The sequence below is a fragment of the Anolis carolinensis genome, chromosome 2 (assembly GCF_035594765.1).
Source record: "Anolis carolinensis isolate JA03-04 chromosome 2, rAnoCar3.1.pri, whole genome shotgun sequence".
Classification (NCBI taxonomy): domain Eukaryota; kingdom Metazoa; phylum Chordata; class Lepidosauria; order Squamata; family Dactyloidae; genus Anolis; species Anolis carolinensis.
In genome coordinates, this window is record NC_085842.1 from 286,966,195 (window position 1) to 286,986,251 (window position 20,057).

General features: G+C 41.9%; 1 long non-coding RNA gene across 3 annotated transcripts; it reads right to left on the bottom strand.

Moving 5' to 3' along the window:
* Positions 1-484: 484 nt before the first annotated feature.
* Positions 485-19,947, bottom strand: LOC107982362 (uncharacterized). Of its 3 annotated transcripts, XR_010003565.1 has the most exons (4): positions 16,019-19,947; positions 11,151-11,472; positions 7,847-7,916; positions 485-4,860 (listed from the first exon to the last, which is right to left on the bottom strand). It is a non-coding gene; the product is annotated as an uncharacterized LOC107982362 (long non-coding RNA). The 3 variants fall into 3 exon arrangements; XR_010003564.1 differs by lacking the exon at positions 16,019-19,947 and having other exon boundaries at positions 11,151-12,242; XR_010003563.1 differs by lacking the exons at positions 11,151-11,472; positions 16,019-19,947 and having other exon boundaries at positions 7,847-11,141.
* Between the last annotated feature and the right edge of the window lie 110 nt (positions 19,948-20,057).

The window sequence follows — 20,057 nt, forward strand, 5'->3', positions numbered from 1 at the left end:
CCTCTGTTGGGAGGTGTTAGCTGGCTCTGATTGCTTCATGTCTGGAATTCCCGTCTACTAAGTATTGGTCTTTATTTACTATCCAGATTTTAGTGTTTTTTTTAAATACTGGTAGCCAGATTTTGTTCATTTTCATGGTTTCTGTCCACATGATTGTGGATTTCAATGGCTTCTCTGTGTAGTCTGACATGGTAGGAACATGAAAGGCATTGCAGACTAACCCAACCAGAGAAGTCATCCATAGCAGAGCACTTGATGAACCAACCCGGACACAGCAGACTATTGGAGAACACAGAAATGCTGGACCACTCTTAACAACCACCATGTCAGGGTACACAGCAACAGACCTTGAGGATGCCTGTTATAAAGGTGGGTGAAACATCAGGAAAGAATGCTCCTGGAACATGGCCATACAGCCCAGAAAACTCACAACCACCCATTTACAACAATAGGAATAAAAGCAAAACCCAAAACTAATCAGAACTGAGGGTATCATAATTGACTGTCTAAATAGGTTAGAAAATACACACATTGCTGGCAATTAAAACTTAACAGGAATGGTCCATGATGGCCCCATAATCTCCGAGTAACAGGTTCCACGGTCCTGTCCTGTGAGTAGTCTACAAGTATAGGTTTCCGTCTGTCCCATTGGGGAAGAATACTTGTCTCAAGCTTAATCGGTATGAATGTCATCTTTTAAAATAAGTGGTGGACAGGTAGACTCTTCCCTCTTCCCGCCACTATTCCTTTTGTATCTTGCATTTTCGATGGTCACAAGATGATCTTGTTTCCATTTCTTGTTTATAAGCCCTTCTGGAATCCTTTCAAGTAAAGATATCACAGAGAGAGAAGTAAAGAGAGAGAGGACACATAGAGAGAGGGAGGCTGGGTTACAGTTGGTTTTGCCTTCAGTCTCCAACTTTTTCCTCCCCGTTCTGTTCTGCCAATTTTTAAATTCGCAAACCCACCTTCCCCATAGCAGACTGCAAAGAAGATGGCAAAGAGGGGCACAGAAAAGCAAAAGATTTCACCGTAAAAATGTCTTGTGAAGGAGCTGGGGGGGGGGGGGGGGAGAGAACTGCCTGTCAAATGCCCCCATCAGCTTTCTGGCCCAAGCAGCTCATGCGGGACTCCCAGGCCAGAAAGCCAAACAACCCAAATCCCTGTTAGATCACTTTCCCTGGGCCTTGTTTCTAGCCTTGGGAAGGGATCAGTCGTTTCCACATCTTGCCAGGGGGGGAAATGTGTGTGTATTGGGGGGGGGGGGGGTGATCCGGAGTGGAATGCGACTAATCCTCCGGGTTCTTGTCAACTATTTCCATAGAAGGAAGGCGATTTCTCAACCCAAAGATCCAGATCTCGCTTGGCGAGGGATTTGTGTGAGCTCCTTAAGGCTGCACGAAGTCTCCTCCCGCCTCTCTCCTTGTTTCAAAATATGAGAACGTCTTACTTTCTCTCAATACCGACCTGGAGCGCAGAGGAGATGAGTGTCAAGTTTTAAAATTTTGGCAGGACTTCTTGCAGGGCATTCCAGTGGAAGTCCATAGGGTTGTTGTTGGTGCATACACACATTTATCACAATCCTGGGCCTTTACGCACGCCTAGCTGCTGGGTAACAGCAAATTTAAGGCCAATTTCCAGGCAGGCATACACTTTTAAAAGAGCAAATGTGGTGATTTCTTTCAGCTACGAGCTGCTGGCTTCCCTTGACAGAAGGGTAGTGGATCCTCTCTTATTGGAAATAACTGCACCCATTCTCTGGACACATATCCCTTTGGAAATAAATGGCAATCATAAACTTATTGAAAAGGAAAAGTGATGTCCTAACAGTTTGGCAAATGTAAATCTCCATGTGAAGATCACCTTTTGAAAACTACTAGTCAAAAGCATCGTGTTTAGAAGTCAACTCTTTCAACAAGTGATATTCATAAGCATTCATGTAATGGCACACAGGTAACTCAGCTATTAAACTGAAGAATCGCTCTTTCAACTGCCAAGGCAAAGACATGCCACTACAAAAATATATTTGGTTAGCAGAGGATGGTTGTTTCTTTGAAGCTGAAGTTGCAGTTGCAAATTATGATTACTGTTGCCAAAAATATCCACTCCCTTGAAACCTCTTAGTTTATGATAAAAACAAATTCTTCTTTGAAAAATAACGTATCTTGTTTACTCATAAACATCTTGTATTAATTCACCATGCAGACACATTTCTTATCAAAGTTCGGTTATGGATATGCTGTAGCTGCTCTCTGTGTTGAGTACACAGGGTATCATTCTTAATCAATAGTCCATAGTTTTTAAGTATTGTTGTACTCACTAAAGTCTATAAGCATACCTGTCTATTGAAATCCTAACAGCAACATGCATCCACCTCCACTGAGGTCTGATGCAAACATCAAAGAGGATCAAACACATACATGCATACACCTCCACTGGGGTCTGATGCAAAACTGAATACAAAATGGAATCCTGAGTCTGAACATGTTCAGTACACATGTCTATAACCCCTCCCACACCAAAGAGATACAGTCAAACTGGCAAATCAACATACACATAGAATACAGGTTAGCAAATATATATAACAACAAACAAATAGTGAAAGGCTTGGGAGGTTGCTATTTCCAAGACAAGGTGCTGAACCCATTCCTAAATTTGGTTGAGAATCTTAATTCTATACTGTAGAATTAATGCACTTTGACACGACTTTAACTACAATGCCTCAGTTCTCTGGGACCCTTGAAGTGCTAGTCTGGCTACCCTTTGGCAGGGAAGGCTAGAGACAGATGATTCCACAGCACCATGCTATTGCAATTCGATTGGTGTGGAGGAGCATTCATTCTACAGCAGTGGTTCTCAACCTGTGGGTCCCCAGATGTCTTGGCCTTCAACTCTCCGAAATTCGAACAGCTGGTAAACTTTCTGGGAGTTGTAGGCCAAAACACCTGGGACCCACAGGTTGAGAACCACTGTTCTGCAGTATAGATCACTTTTAAATTCTGGCTGGAATCTGGAGTGTATTGGAAGCCTGAACGGCAGGGAATCATCCCCATCTCTACCCCATATGAAGGCATAGTATTGGATTGAGATGAAATCAGGAACCAAATAAAATCAGAAGTGTTGATGGATTGGAAATAAACGGGGTATCCAGACAAACGAGTTTTTGGTGATTTGGGAAGGTTTTCCGCGAAGAAGCAGAGCTTGGAAACGTTTCTCCAAGAATGTTCTAACAGGCGATTCTGAGAGTCTTCGCGCCAAAAAAACTTTTCCAGCTTCTGGAAGGAGGCGGTGGACTGGCCAAGAATGCTGGACAAATAGTTTGCTCCCAAGTTTTATCGGCTCTAAACTCTGGACCTACAAAAGACAAAGCATCATACCATTAGGCTGGAAATGGTGTGTATCGTCCATTAAATGAGTACGAGAGTTGTGAGAAGGCTGGGGAATGAGTTTATCAGTTTCCATGGGGCAAGAAGACAAAAAAATCCTTCACATGTCTACTCGTGTGTAAGTCTCAGGACTGGCAAGAAAAAGTAGGTTTGAGAGCAAATCAAACCTTAACTCACCCCATAAGCCAAAACAACTAAAGTGACACTATTGCACAAAAGGAAGCCCTTCCAGACAGGCCCTATATCCCAGGATCTGATCCCAGGTTTTCTGTTTATCCTAGATTATCCGGCAGTGGAGATCCCAGCAGAAAATCTGGGATCAGATCCTGAGATATAGGGCCTGTCTGGAAGGGCCCTGAATATTCCTGCCTTTAAAAAACCCTATACATTAATGGGGTCGCCAACTTGAAGGCATAAATAAATACCCATATCCAGGCCCATAGGCACTAGTTCCCCCTTTCTTCATCCTATGTATAATAAGGTCGGTTTGGTTTTAGAAGCAGCGTTGCAACCGTGCCTAACAATTATGTAAGAACCAGACCAATCTTTTTCTAGGTATAAAACCTTTTTATTCAGACAGGCTTTTCAAGAAAGAGGTGTGGAAGATCAGTTCAAAGGGTGCAGTGGTTTTGAATTCCAGGGGTGCTGTGGGTGGGATTGGGGGAATATGAGTTTAAAGGCCATTTTAATCTATTTAGTGTATTTTGATATTGTTTTTACCCCACTGTTACTGTTTAATTGCCTTTTAACTTTTGCATTGCACCTTTTAGACGTGTTTAGTGTGGAGTGTTAGCCCCCACAGGGGAAAAGGCAGGGCATAAATAAAGACAATCATAATAATAGGTGGAAGAAGAGAGAACCTAATACTCAAAAGGCATCGTTCAGCCAGAACTTCTCATTAAGAAGTTAACATTGGTTTTTGTTGTTGTTGTTGTGTTGCTCTTTATTTATTGTCCTGATTTTAGAGTTGTTTAATACTGCTGGAAGCAGCCAAGCTTTGAAGCTGCAAGGCTAATCAAAGTGATTAATTGCAACATTTACACTTGCCTCAAACAGACAAGAGTTCTTTCTCCCACCCTGGACTTTCCACAGATATATAAACCCGCTTGCCTAGTTTCCAACAAACCTCACAACCTCTGATGATGCCTGCCATAGATGTGGGTGAAACGTCAGAAGGGAATGCTTCTGGAACATGGCCATACAGCCCGGAAAACTCACAGCAACCCAGTGATTTGGGCCATCAAAACTTTCGACAACACATTGAACGAGTGTTGTTTATTCATCTATGAAGGTTGTTTTTTTTTACTTACCTTTTCAAGAAATCGGAAATCAAAGTGTAATATTTCCATTTAAACCTGTACAAGTACTTTTCAGATTTGACTGAAATTGTGGATTGATCTACAAGGAAAACATTAGGGATTTTCTTCTCCCGGCTTCAGATATCAGACTTCGAAGTAAAGGGATACCTCCTTTTCTAGGGGGGGGGGGGGTGTCACAAAAACAATAAAGCCAGATTCAGTTATTCGATATAATTATGTGCCTTGTAATTAAGAAATGAAATTTACATAATCATCATTATCAGGAGCCCCCGGTGGTGCAATCGGTTAAACCCTTATGCCGGCAGGACTTCTGACTGAAAAGTCGGAGGTTGGAATCCTTAGGGAGTGGGGGGAGCTCCCCTCTGTCCGCTCCAGCTTCCCAAGTAGGGACATGAGAGAAGCCTCCCACAGGATGGTAAAACATCCGATGCAGACGCCAATTCTCTCACACCAGAAGCAACTTGGAGAAATTAAACTCTGGCAAAGGAAGCCAGTGACTACATGCCAGTTAAAACTACAGTCCTATATATACAAAGAACACCTGCGAATAATTCCTGGTTAAGTCAATAATTTTTCACTTGTAAAAGGTAAGTGTCGGTTTACACTACGAATCGGGTAATAAAGTGAGGTATTTCCGAGGTCTTAATCTCATATATGTTTAGGCAGAACATTAACTCTCCTCTGTGCTTAGAGGGACTTCTAGGAAAGGCTGTACAGGGCTTACACCGCAATTCTATGTACGACTCTATTGATTTGATTCCCGATTGTTTTATGAGTTTTTAAACATTTTAAACATATAATTTAGTAGCCCAACACTGATCACTCAGAGATAAAGTAAACGTCAGTTGGGAGTTAAGAATATCTAGGGGGCAGGAGCGAGCCAAACTGAAAGATTTTCAAGCCTGCCCTGTCACTTGCACACTTTTGGGAATGTATTCAACAAAAAGGAGGAAACGTGAAAATGAACAAAATCTGTCTACCAGTATTTTTTTAAAAACTCTAAAATCGGGACAATAAATAAAGGACAACACTCAGAAAACAGGGGGAATTCCAGGCAGAAAACAATCAGGGCCAGCTAACACCTCCCAACAAAGGATTCCCCCAGGAAGGAAGCAACCAGGCTTTGAAGCTGCAAGTCTTTTCAGTGCTAGTCAAGGTGATTTATTGCAACATGCACACTTGTCTCCAATGGACAAGAGTTCTTTCTCCCACCCTGTCTTTCCACAGATATATAACCTAGTTTCCAACAGACCTCACAACCTCTGATAATGCCTGCCATAGATGTGGGTGAAACGTCAGGAGAGAATGCTTCTGGAACATGTCCAGCAAATCCTATAATTGCTTAGGTTGACATGAGCTCCATTCTACTCTTCTGAATAAATATGGAGACGTTTCCAACGTTTCCAATGGGTCGTGTTTTCTCGAAGGCTTCAGTCGAGCCTTTATGCGTTTGGGTAGGAACGTGGTTAAGGATCATAACTTTCTTGAACTGGCAGGTAAGGCATTTGTTACACAGGGAGTCCGTTTTTGAAACGTACTCATCAGCTGAAATACAAATCAGTGCAGTTTGATATAACTTTAAATGCACTGGCTCAATGTGGTTGTGGTGGTCTGAGCATTAGACCAGAGATTGAATCCCTGCCCAACCATGGAAACCCACTGGATGGCCTTGAGGATGTTACACTTTCTCAGCCTCAGAGTACGGCAAAGGCAACCCCCCCTAAAGAAATCTTGCCAAGCAAACATCCTGATAGGTAGGTTTAGGGTTGCTAGAAATAGGAAACCTGAAAGCAAAGAGCAACAGCTCAACTTAAGTAGCACCATTGTATCATGATAAATCCTCTCTGAACAAATCTTGCCTACACTAACCCACATAATCTATGACAGGAGTCTCCATAAGTGGCACAAAACAATTAGAGCATGTTTTGATAATGACAAATAACATTTGTGTGTGCATCTATATCTACAACACTATTGACCTAGTTATTGACTCTGTTCCGGAATGATGAATCAATACTGATATAAATTCTATGGATCTGCTCTAATGGGGACTATGTATATAATATTTTGTTGTTTTTATGCGCCTTCAAATGATTTTCAATCTATAGCGACCCTAAGGAATTATTTTTGTTCAAGATTTATTCAAAAGAGATGCTTTTTGCCTTCTTCTGAGGCTGAGAGAGTGTGACATACCCAAGGTCATCTAGAAGGTTTCCATGGCCAATCTGATCTGGGAATCGACCCTGCTCTCTGAAGTCCTAGTTCAATACTTAAACCACTACATGGCGCTGCTGTCTCCATTGCACATTACATGATGGATTGCATATTCAATATAGATACAATAATTTCCAAGTAGTCTTAAAGATAATACTTTAAGCAATTTAATAATGTTTCTATAGGCTATGGCCGCACACGCACTCCCTCTCTGGGTGCATCTACACTGTAGCATTGATACAGTTCGACAACACTTTAACTGCTAGGGCTCAATGCGAAGGAATCCTGGGAGTTGTAGTTAGGTTGAGACACCACCAGTCTCTATGGGAAAATAACAGCACCCAGTCTCTGGGCACATATCCTTTTGGAAATAAATGGCAATCATACCCTTGTTGAAAAGGAAAACATGATGTCATATCCATTTGGAAAATGTGAATCCCCATGAACATGTGAGGACCACCTTTTGAAAACCACTAGTCAAAGAAAGCATGATCTTATTAGATGTCAACTCTTTGAAGAAGTGATAGTCACAAGCTTTCATGTAATGGCACACAGGTAACTGAGCTGTTAAACTGAAGAACCATGTCTCTGAACTGCCAAGGAAAAAGACATGCCACTACAAAAATATATTTGGCTAGCAGAGGATGGTTATTTCTTTAAAGGTGAAGTTGCAGCTGCAATTGCCCAAAACATATACACTCCCTTGAAACCTCTTAGTTCAAAATATGCACTCAGAGATTAAAAAAAAAACATTTTCTTTTAAAATAACATATCTTGTTTACACATAAATATATTGTATTAATTCACCATATAGGCATATTTCTTATTGAAGTTTAGTTACAGATAAGATGTAGCTTCTCTGTGTTGAGTGCACAGGGTATCATTATTAATCAATAGTTCATAGTCTTTAAGTATACTTGTACTCACTGAAATTCACAAGAGTACTTCTATATTGAAGTCCAAACAGCAACATACATGTATCCACTTCCACTGAGGTCTGATGCAAAAAGATGAATACAAAATGGAGTCCTGAGTCTGAACATGCTCAGTACAATCACATGTCTATAGCACCTCCCATACCAAAGAGGTACAGTCAAACTGGCAAATCAACATACACATAGAATACAGGTAAGCAAATATATACATAAACAAATAAACAGTGAGAGGTTTGGGAGGTTGCTATTTCCAACAGTTTTTGACAGAGAAGGCTAAACATCATATAAAAACTATTACTCCTGTGATTCCATAGCATTCAGTCATAGTAGTTAAAGTGCTATGAAACTGCATTAATTCGCCTGTGTAGATACCTGCTATCTCTCTCAATCCTACTGAAATCAGCAGGGCCTCTTTTCCAGCCCAAAAAGTCAGTGTTTTCTGGGCAATAACTTTACCTCAGTTTAACTCCCTTTCTTTTTACTGCCTTAACTTAAAAGACAACAACAGTCCCAGGGTCCTTTCCTCCCCAAGAGTATGGCCCTATCTACACTGCCATTTGAAACTTTAATGCAGTATATGGTCAGGTAGACTCCTATAATGCAGTTATAGGGGTAGAAACACACATACAAGGCCCTTCCAGACAGGTCCTATATCCCAGGATCTGATCCCAAGTTTTCTGTTTATCCCAGATTATCTGGCAGTGCGGACTCATATAATCCAGTTTAAAACAGAAAGCCTGGGATCAGATCCTGGGATATAGGGATTGTCTGGAAGGGCCCTCATTTGGGTTGGAGAGAAAAAAAATCCTGTTTACAGCAAATGATCCACAGTAACAAAAGGCATGGGGTGCATCTACACTGAAAAACTGATGCACTTTGATATCATTTGACAGTGAAGGCAGAAGATTCCAGGGTTCCATAAAACTGAACCAGGGCAGTTAAAGTGGGGTCAAACTGCATTAATTTTACAAGGTAGATGCACCCTAGGATTTTGAGAGAGCAGGACTCAGCCATGGAAACCCATTGAGAGACCTTGAGCAACACTCATTCTCTCAGCCTCAGTGGAAGGCAATGGCAAACTTCCTCTGAGGGGAAAAAAATCCCAAAGCTGAAAATGACTTGAAGGCATACAACAAGAATCAACCAACCAAACCCTATTAAAACCCTAACTGTTAAAGGCATGGACAACAACAAAACAACTGCCTTTGGCAGGGATTTCCAGATCTTGGGAGCAGCCAAAGGGATTCTTTCCACTAGCCAAGTCTCTGACAGCAGTGTGGAAAGGCAATGGGTTTTATACATTGCAACACTGAATGCTGAGGGTGTTTCAGCAAAGGGAAGTGACCTCTTTGTGTCTCCACAAGAAGTGGGATTAGACAGGCCTTGGCTCCAGCAATCAGGGGATTTCATGTTCGTTTATCAAAGGCTCCCCTTGAAATAGAAAGGCCCCATCGTTGTCCTCCTTTAGGAAGCAAATCAAAACCTTCACCTATGTACCCAGGCATATGGAGATGCCAATGTCTTATTGTGGTATTTTGTGGCATTGAATGTTTGCCTTTTATGTTGTGAACCGCCCTGAGCCTCCTTGGGGGGATAGGGCGAGACAAAAATTACGCACTGTAGAATTAATGCAGTTTGACGCTTCTTTAACAGCCCTGGCTCAGTGCTATAGAATCACGAGAATTATAGTTCGGAGAGGCATCAACACTCTTGGACAGGGACGACTTGAAAACTCCAACTCCCATGATAGCAGAGCAATGAGCCATGACCGTTACAATGGATATCAAAAACTGTATTGATTCTACAGTGTAGTGCAACCCATGGGTTCTATAAATCGGAAACACTTGCAGGCACGCAACAATAGCGAGTGCAATGCAGTTCGACATCACATTAACTGCCAGGGCTGAATGCTATAGAACAGTGATTCCCAAAGTCTAGTTTTCCGATTGTTTTGGACTTCAGCTCCCAGACGACTTTACCAAAGAGTCAAACTGGCTTTAGTCTTCTCTTTCCAATAGTGTTAGTGCCCCACCAAACTACCACACTTGGGATCCCATAGCATTGAACCAGAGCAGTTGAAATGGTGTCAAACTGCACTTATTTTGCAGAGTAGAGCACTCAAAGGATCTCATCAGAAAGGGAAGGGAGGTGGGTTAGCAAAGAGGCGACACTTCTGCTGTATCAGTCCAAACTCTTCCCTCGAGAATCTTAGCTTTGGGGAGAAATGCAAAGGAATGAATATAGGAAATGAATGAGGATGGAGGGAGAGAAAAGACAATTGCAAAGAAGAAGCCATCATCTGGGTTATGAGTTTTCCGGCATGTACGGCCATCTTCCAGAAGCATTCTCTCCCGACGTTTCGCCCACATCTATGGCAGGCATCCTCAAGGTTGTTGAGGTATGTTGGAAACTAGGCAAGTGGGATTTATATATCTGTGGAATGTCCAGGATGGGAGAAAGAACTCTTGTCTGTTTGAGGCAAACGTGAATGTTGCAATTGGCCAGCTTGATTAGCATCGAATGTCCTTGCAGCTTCAACACCTGGCTGCTTTAATGCTGGTAACCAGATTTTGTTCATTTTCACTCTAACAACCACCATGTCAGACTACACAAAGAAGCCATTGAAATACACAAGCATGGGGACAATTTCAACAGAAAGGAGGAAACCATGAAAATGAACACAATCTGGCTACCAATATACTAAAAAAAAACCCTTAAAACCGGGACTCTGAAAACGGAGGAATTCCAGACAGGAAACAATCAGGGCCAGCTAACACCTCCCAACAAAGATTCCCCTGGCAAACTGTGACTCTCAGTATTAAAAAATCTCTAAAAGCAGAACAGTAAATAAAGAACAACACTCAGAAGACGGGGGAATTCCAGACAATCAGGGCCAGCGAATACCTCGCAACAAAGGATTCCCCCAGGCAGGAAGCAACCAGGCCTTGAAGCTGCAAGGCCATTCATTGCCAATCAAGCTGGCCAATTGCAAAATTAACACTTGCCTCATACAGACAATAATTTATCCCACCTTGGACATTCCACAGATATATAAACCCCACTTGCCTAGTTTCCAACAGACCTCACAACCTCTGAGGATGCCTGCCATAGATGTGGGCGAAACGTCAGGAGGGAATGCTTCTGGAACATAGCCATACAGCCCTGAAAACTTACAGCAACCCAGTGATTCGACAACAGTGAAAGCCTTCGACAACACTAGTCCTCATCTCTTCTCCAAAGAGCCCAAAGGGAAAGATCCCTCCGCCACCGACCTTTGCGTGCGAGCCGCGGCTTACCCTTTCCTTTCCTTTTTCTTCCGCAAGCAGAGTGCTGTTTTCTCCCATGGAAGCCCCTCTTTCTCTCTCTTTCGCTATGGACCCGCTTCAAGCGCCGGCTTCGACTCTCTCCTTCCCAAGACTCTGAAAGGAGGATCGGAAGAATGGCAGCCGAAGAGAGACGCGGTTTGTCTTGGTGCCTCTGCTGAGTTTCCTCGGGAGGAGATGAGGCTCTGAAGGTCTAAAGGAGAGCTCTGAATCCCAAAGGAACCGATGAGCAGAAGAAGAGCGAGAGGAAGTTGCGGAGGAGGTGCAGACGCGGTGGCTGTCAACACGAGTGCAGCTGAAAGCAATATAGATAAATAACGCCTTTCCAAGCCCTGTGGCTGGCTCATCCCTCTCTGCCTCCCCAACCGAGCCTCAGGTTGGCTCTATATTGCCATAGGAAATGCCTTGAACTGTATTATATGGATCTACTCTACGCTGACCTCATTCAAATTGAATTATATGGCCGTGTAGATCAAGCCTCAGTCTCCATGGTCCTTGGTGACGAGCAGACTCCTGCTGAGTTTGGTGCTTGTTTATTCCCGTCTTCCAGCCGGGCTCCAGTATCTGTTTCCAAGGGTGTATCTACACTGGAGAATTAATGCTATTCCACAGCACTTTAACTGCCCTGGCTCAGTGCGATGGAATCCTGGGATCAGGTATAGTTTTATAAAGTCTGTAGCCTTCTCTGCCAAATAGTTTGTGCCTCATAAAACTCATGGTTCCATAGCATCGAGCCAGGAAAGTTGGCGTCCAAATGCATTAATTCTACAGTGTAGGTTCACCCCCGAAATCAGCGGTCGGTGCTTCCATTTTAGCCGAGTCTCAACTAGACTTCCCCCTCTGACCTCGGGCAAATCACATTCTCTCAGGCCCCTTCTGCATTGCCACATAAAATCCAGATTATCTGCTTTGAACTGGATTATATGGCAGTGTAGACTCATATAATCAAGTTCAAAGCAGACAGTGTGGATTATATAACAGTGTAGAAGGGGCAAAAGTATTTAAACACAGAGGTTCGAGGCATACATACAAACTCAAATGATGTCAGTAAAACATAAGATTGTTACATTCACATTAAAAAGAAATAATTTGTTCTTTTCTCAAAAGATGAAAAATTCTTCTTCAAGTGTATAGCAAAAGTTCTTGAGTGTTTACTAGAGATGAGTAGACTATATCCTTGCACAGTAAATGTTCTGGTTTCTTTACTAGCAAGAGTAGACTCCAAAATTCGCTCACAACCGGTTTAGACTCACAGAAGTCTTCATCAGGTAGTTGGGTCTGTAAATGTTATTAATACAATCATACAATTTGTCATCTAGAAACATCAACATTGTAAATATATATATATACACACACACTACTTACTAACTTATCAAAAGGTTCAACACTTGAGACATATGGTCTATTAACAGTGCCCTTTTTCTGTATAGTATTTCTGAAAAGTAGATCCTAACTGGTTGTGGGTGAACGCTGGAGTTTCCTCTTGTGTAGTAAAGAAATCAGAACATTTACTGTGCAAAGATTTGGAGTTTAATAATCTGTAGCAAAGACTCACGAACTTTTAATATACACATGAAGAGGAATTTTTCATCTTTTCAGAAAAGAACAAATTCTTTCTTTTTAATGTGAAGGTAACAATCCTATGATTTACTGGCATCATTTGTGTTCCTATGTATGCATCGAACTTCTATGTGTTTAAATACTTTTGCATCACTGCAATCGGTGGATACTGGTCTTTCTAGTTCTAAGGGAACTCATTTTCTTTTTAGTGTAGAAGGGGCCTCAGTCTCAGAAGAAAACAAAGGCAACGAGCTTCTGGATAAAGTTTGCCAAGCAAACCTCATGACAGGTTTGCTTAGGGTTGCGATAAATGGGGAACTTGGCTTGAAGGCACACAGCAAGAACAAAAAGAACAACTCAACTAAAAGTAGAACCATTGAATGATTGGTATTGCATAAGTGCTGACGACTTTTTTGGTAATTGATTCTAGGGCCCACTTCTAGGCAGGACTACCAGATGGATTTAGGTTTTGGTTTTTATCTGACTGAAATCAGGGGGAAAAAGACTACACTCAAGGGCAAATGAATCCAGAAGAAAGCCAGGATCACCACTAATAATCGTAATAATAGTAATAACCACTACGATTTTAATTGGTTTTGCAAATGCCTTGTTTTTGGGAGAGATCATAGCGCCATAGAGTTGGGACAGGCTGTAAGAGGCATCCAGTCCAACCCCCTGCCATTCACAGTTAGGATAATAATAATTACCATGAAGAAGCAAAACCTCACAAATCCAGCCTTTATTCTAAGTTATTTTTCCTCGTTAACAAATTGCTTTCGAAACTGGAGGGTTTCTCAGTTTGAGATAGGAACCACCAGAATAATGTGTACTAAGGAGGGGTGGAAAGGAATTATTTTCAAAACAGTAAGTTCTAATTGCATGGATCTTGAAGGGGAGTTTAGTATGTAATTCCTCACTTGAACCCCCAGAGAAATTACCAACTAGGGAAGCATTTTTATATTTATTTTAAACTAGGCTTTTACACATTTCCTCTTGTCCTGTCCCCCTAATTGTATTAATTGTAGCTTTTAAGCCATGTATAGTGGCTTAAAATACATTAATTTATGTATTTTCTTCATGGCAGTCGCATTGTGAATTGTTTCAGTTGGTCTGTTATGGTTGCTGTCATTATTATTTCTGTGATTTTACTATTTTATTTCACTGTTCTGCTGTTTATGGATTTTACTGCTGGTACTCACCTATATTTTTGTGGAATTCCACTAACTGAGGGTTATTTTTGAGTCTAACAGCTCAAATTCCCCAACAACATGCAAATACACATAATCCTGCCGCCTTCAGTTCTCCCGCCTTTAAAACTCTTCTGGGGTCCCATTTAAAGAAATCCCATAGGACTGCCCAATATATCCGCCTAGACCCAGCAGGGTGAGACACATCAACGTTTGACTGGGAGAATCCTATTAAACCAAAAAATCAAGTGAAAGAATGAAGTCTAGTCTGTGTTCTGAGTAAAACCATGATTTGTGCTGCGGTATAGGAAAACTCATGTGAAAAAGTAATACAGCATGAATGAGACTTAAAATCACAAAAAGTTTATTTACAATAATAAAGAATAACTGCATTTCTTAATAGGTAAAGAACTGGGTGTGAGCTGCTCTAACACCCATCTCTTCTAAGGTTTCAAGAGAGGGAAAAATAAATAATCCATCAATACATCTCTCTGACACACACGCAGACAGAGATCTCAAAGCACAAGGCACATACCCTGCACAGTGCATACTAAGATGTAACAAGCAGAAGTCAAAGTAAAGGTCTGCAATAGAAAAGTATCCATTCTACACAACTAATCAGAATGAGAGCAGAAACAGAGAGGAGAGAGGAAATAGATACATTCCCAACAGTTATACGGGACACATGGGGGAAGGGAAACCTATACATGCTGCTTCATCACACTAGAGCATGAATCCACTTTAAATCCGGTTTCTGCCTCCTGCAAAATTCTGGGGTTTGTACTTTTGTGAGGCCCAGGACCTGTCTGGCTGAGCTGTTTAAAGCCGCCTCTCTGAAGTGGATTTATAATGGATCCAAGCTCTAATTTGATGAGGAACTGTTCCTCATTGAGGACTTGAGACTTGGGTAGTGCAGGGTTGAATCCCACCAAGCAGGGCCTTTTTACCCTCCTTTCCCCATCCTGACCTCGCATAACTATGCAGCTAATAAACTTCACAATGATGACATTCAAAGACAAGGCTGTGTTAAAATTACACTATGTAACAATTTTTTAAAAAATTCTATTCCTGTTTAGGAAGTGTTATTTCCTGTTAAATTGTACGGTACTTACTTTGAAAGTAGTTTTTATATTCCAGAAACTTCGTTTTTGTGGCTGCCACAAACTAGGTTGAAATGGTTAAAGCTCTATGAGCTACTTATTGGTAAACTATAGCAAAATGTGATGTCCCGCAAAAACCGGAATCACTGAGTTTTCCGGGCTGTATGGCTATGTTCCAGAAGCATTCCCTCCTGACGTTTCGCCCACATTTATGGCAGGCATCCTCAGAGGTTGTGAGGTCAGCTGGAAACTAGGCAGGATCCAGTCTGGGAGAAAAAACTCTTGTTTGCTTGAGGCAAGTGTGAATGTTGCAATTGACACAGAGAAGTCATAGAAATCCACAAACATTTGGGCAGTTTCAACAGAAAGGAGGAAACCATGAAAACGACCAAAATCTGGCTCTCAACCTTTGAGGATGCCTGCCATAGATGGGGCGAAACGACGGGAGAGAATGCTTCTGGAACATGGCCATAGAAACCTAACGTTTTTGCAGTTTAAAAAATGTTTTCCATGTTTTTATGATAGAATCATTTAGGAAATGACATTTTTCACCCAGGAACAATAATCGAGTTACATAGTGTTATATACAAAACCAACTTAAACAGTACATAATGTGGCTGGCTACCACGAAGAAAACGACATAAATTAAACACTATAAATGCTTTAAAACCCACAATTAATATTTCAAGGATAGAGGGAAATGTATATATAAGATGCAAAGCGACCTTGAAGCATAGAGTCTAGAAAGAAATTGGCACTTCATCTGAGAAAGTAGACCTAAGTCTAGAAAGGCTGGTGCCACCAAGCTCTTGCTACGAGGTCCCTTGGCCTCCTTCACCCTCCCCTTGGGAAGCCCCCTCCGAGGAAAACAGGATGATGGAGATTTGGGAATACAAACCCAACCGCGAGGGACAGGTGGTCATGATCTCCATGTCCTCCCCTCCCCAGCCTCGTGGCATAATAAAAATAATCAGAGGTTACAATAAGGACTTACCATGGCTGGGAGGGAGGGATTGAGGAGGTCTAGGGCTGGAGGTGGAGATGAAGGAAGCTGTTGGGAGTCATCCTGGACTACACAAGTCTCATTTATTAGATGGGTAGTGGATAGATAGACTGAGGGACACCTCTCTATAATCCTATGCATGTCCAAACAGGCTTTGCTGTTTTCTCTCTTCTATCCTGAAATCCACAAGCATGTGAACAATTTCAACAGAAAGGAGGAAACCACGAAAATGAAGAAAAACTGACTACTAGTATTTAAAAAACTCTAAAATCAGGACAGTAAATAAAGAACAACACCCTGAAAATGGGAATTCCAGGCAGGAAACAATCAGGGCCAGGTAACACCTCCAAACAAAGGATTTCCCCCAGGCAGGAATCAGCCAGACCTTCAGTGCTCTTCAGTGCTAATCAAGGTGGCCAATTGCAAAATTCACACCTGCCTCAAACAGATAAGAGTTCTTTCTCCCAGCCTGGACATTTCACAGGTAAGTAAACCCCACTTGCTTAGTTTCCAACAGGCCTCACATCCTCTGGGGATGCCTGCCATAGATGTAGGCGAAAAGTCAGGAGAGAATTCTTCTGGAACATGGCCATACAGCCCGGAAAACTCGCAGCAACCCAGAAGAAATAGCATTGAGCCAGGGCAATTAAAGTAATGTCATTACTTTTATAGTGTAATGCACCCCAAGGCCACCCAACTCAAGTGAACCCGAAATAGGGGAATCCTTCCATTACTGGTCTGAGGCATCTGGAATGGAAATAAAAACTCTCTCCGGGGATATTTTTCCTCTACGGAATTTCCAGTTTACTGTAGGGAAGAAAAACTCAGATTGGTTCCTAGGAGGGAAAACATTCTAGAGTTCCAAGCAAGGCTGTTTTTTCACCAAATTGCATGTTGGGTCACAAACACCACAAATCGAATATATTAACATGGCCATGTTCCAGAAGCATTCTCTCCTGACTTTTCGCCCACATCTATGGCAGGCATCCTCAGAGGTTGTGAGATATTTAACATGACCATAAGGCCCGGAAAATGCACAACAACCCAGTGATTCCGACCATGAAAGCCTTCAACAATATATTAACATGCTTTAATCTTAAGTCTATGCCTTTTAATATATGTGTTTAATGGCCTTATGTTTTTATCTAGGCATGTTATGCTCCACCTCATCCTTGAGGGGAGCCCAGCGTGAAATAATAATAATAATAATAATAATAATAATAATAATAATAATAATAATGCTATTTGTGGAAAACTAAAGTTATGGAACTGAGGAATTTTCCAGCGTCACCACTGTTGTTCATCATTGCAATGATCCCACTATCAGTAATTCTACAGAAAACAAACATGGCCTACCAAAGAGCAAGAAATTCACCAACATTTTCCCACTTGCTGTACCGGGATGATCTAAAGCTTTATGGAAAATCAAAAACTGAAATCCAGTCACTGACCAACACAGTTAGTATCTTCAGCACTGAAATCAGTATGGAGTTCGGCCTAGAAAAATGCGCCACAGTGGCACTAAAGAAAGGGAAAATTACTCACACAGTGAGGGCATAGAGATGCCAAAGGAACAAACCATAAAGTGAAATCAGCCTGAAGCCTGTAAATATCTGGGCATACTACAGCTGGACAATATAACAACAACAACAACAACAAAAACAACAACAAAGGTGGCTACTTTATACTGACCAACAACTCCAGGCCTAAATCCATTTGGTGGTCTCAACTAAATCCAACCTATTAAATTAATGGAACATGCTAAGGCTTGACGCAGAGAGTTCCCATCCTCCATTAAATGCCTTTATTTGGTTGGGACTAACTGTCGGATTTTGGTGTCCTCAAGAGACACTGCCCCCTCCCCAAATAGGAATTCTGCTTTCCCTCCAAAGGACATTTTATTCCCTCTCCAAATGTTTACAATTTCCGAGTAGTTAAATATTCAAAAGAGTTCGCACCTAGATCTCTTATATTTTCTGTGTTCCCAGTTCCTGGGTGATTTTGCCTGACCCCTTTCTTTGGGTGCCCAAACTGTTTTCCTAAAGGCTCAAATGAAGCTGTGGGCTGCTGCAATGCTAAAGGTTTGGGGCGTGAAAGAACTTCTGAGGGGATTTTTAATTTTAGGCCTTAGTTCTCTCATTTCTCCGTAGTTACTATCTCAGGTGCCAATATTTGCTTGCCCTCACGCAGCTGGGAAGAGTGGTATTTTGGATTAAATTGTAATGTTTTAAATGTGGTGAACTGCTTTGCGTCTCACTTAAGAGAGTAAAGAGGGGTATAGATAAATATAACAACAACAACAACAACAACAACACTATGTAGCACAATCTCAAAAATGTCCTGTTTCTGCGTTAAAAGTGTTACTTCCTGTTTCATTGTGTGGTACTTACTTTGAAAGTGGTTGTTATGCTCCAGAAACTTAGTTGAATTGGTTGAGACTCTGAGATATTCATTTAAAATATATAGCAAAATGTGCTGCAGGATGTCCTACATTAGGGAATTGGGAATTTATAAACCAGGAACAAAAGTCGTGTTACGTAGTGTGATTTGCAAATCAAGGCACAAATAATATTGGGTTGCTGTGAGTTTTCCGGGCTGTATGGCCATGTTCCAGAAGCATTCTCTCCTGATGTTTCACCCACATATGGCAGGCATCCTCAGAGGTTGTGAGGTCTGTTGAAAACTAGTCAAGTGGGGTTTATATAGCTGTGTAATGTCCAGGGTGGGAGAAAAAACTCTTGTCTGCCTGAGGCAAGTGTGAATATTGCAATGGGCCAGCTTGATTAGCACTGAACAGCCTTGCAGCTTCAAAACCTGGCTGCTTCCTGCCTGAGGGAATCCTTTGTTGGGAGGTGAAAGAACAAAATTCAGAAGACAGGGGAATTCCAGACAAGAAATAATCAGGGCCAGTTAACACCTCCCAATAAAGGATTCCCCCAGACAGGAAGCAGCCAGGTTTTGAAGCTGCAAGGCTATTAACTGCTAATCAAGCTGGCCAATTGCAACATTCACACTTGCCTCGGGCAGGCAAAATGCTTTCTCCCACCCTGAACATTCCACAGATAAATAAACCCCACTTGCTTAGTTTCCAACAGATCTCACAACCTCTGAGGATGCCTGCCATAGATGTGGGCAAAATGTGTTTATTGCCTATGTTTTGTTTTGCACTTGTTGTATTTTGTATGTCACACCTTGAGTGTTTTGTGAACCTCCTGGAGTCCCTCTGGGAGATGGAGGCAGGATATAAATAAAGTTTATTATTATTATTATTATTATTATTATTATTATTATTATTATTATTATTATTAAATGTCAGGAGATAATTCTTCTGGAGCATGGCCATACAGCCCAGCAACCCAGTGATTTGGGCCATGAAAGCCTTCCCACAACACATTGAATATCTATTAATATTCTCTGTTCTAATCAAAAGGCTGAAGCCAATCCTTTGGAAATACTTTTCAAAAATCAAACTGAACTAAGAATACTGGAGTCAGGGAGACAAAAGTCTAAGGAGAAGGGAACAAAACCGTACAGAAGAGCACATTTTGCTTGGCACAGAGGTGGAGGCCCAACACAAGCTAATGACTGGCCTTAAAGGTGCCATCAGAACTCTATCCCAGAGGTACAAACAAGGGCTACCTCACTTCGCTCCCTAAAAGTGAAGCAATCTTTTTCAAAAAGAAGAAGAGGATCTAAGGAAGAGACCTGTGGCGTGTGAGGCACAGTGTGTGGCATGGGCCTTGCATCCCCAAGGGCTTCATTACCTCCCCAATAGATAACAGTTTGGTTAAGTCCACCGCTAGCTGCAAAGGCCACATAATAGCCCCATCAACGAAGCCGTGGCTTTTTGTGTGGTCCTCCGGGGGCCAGCGATTGAAACATTAGCTCTCCCTTGGACGAGCAGCTCAACCCCCCCCCCCCGCCCCAATTCAAATGTCCCAGTCCTTCGTCTGTCGGGGATGTGGAGGGAAAGGGGAAGAAAAGATGGGTTAATGAATCCACACTTTGTAGTTGGGAGAGAAAAGAGGAG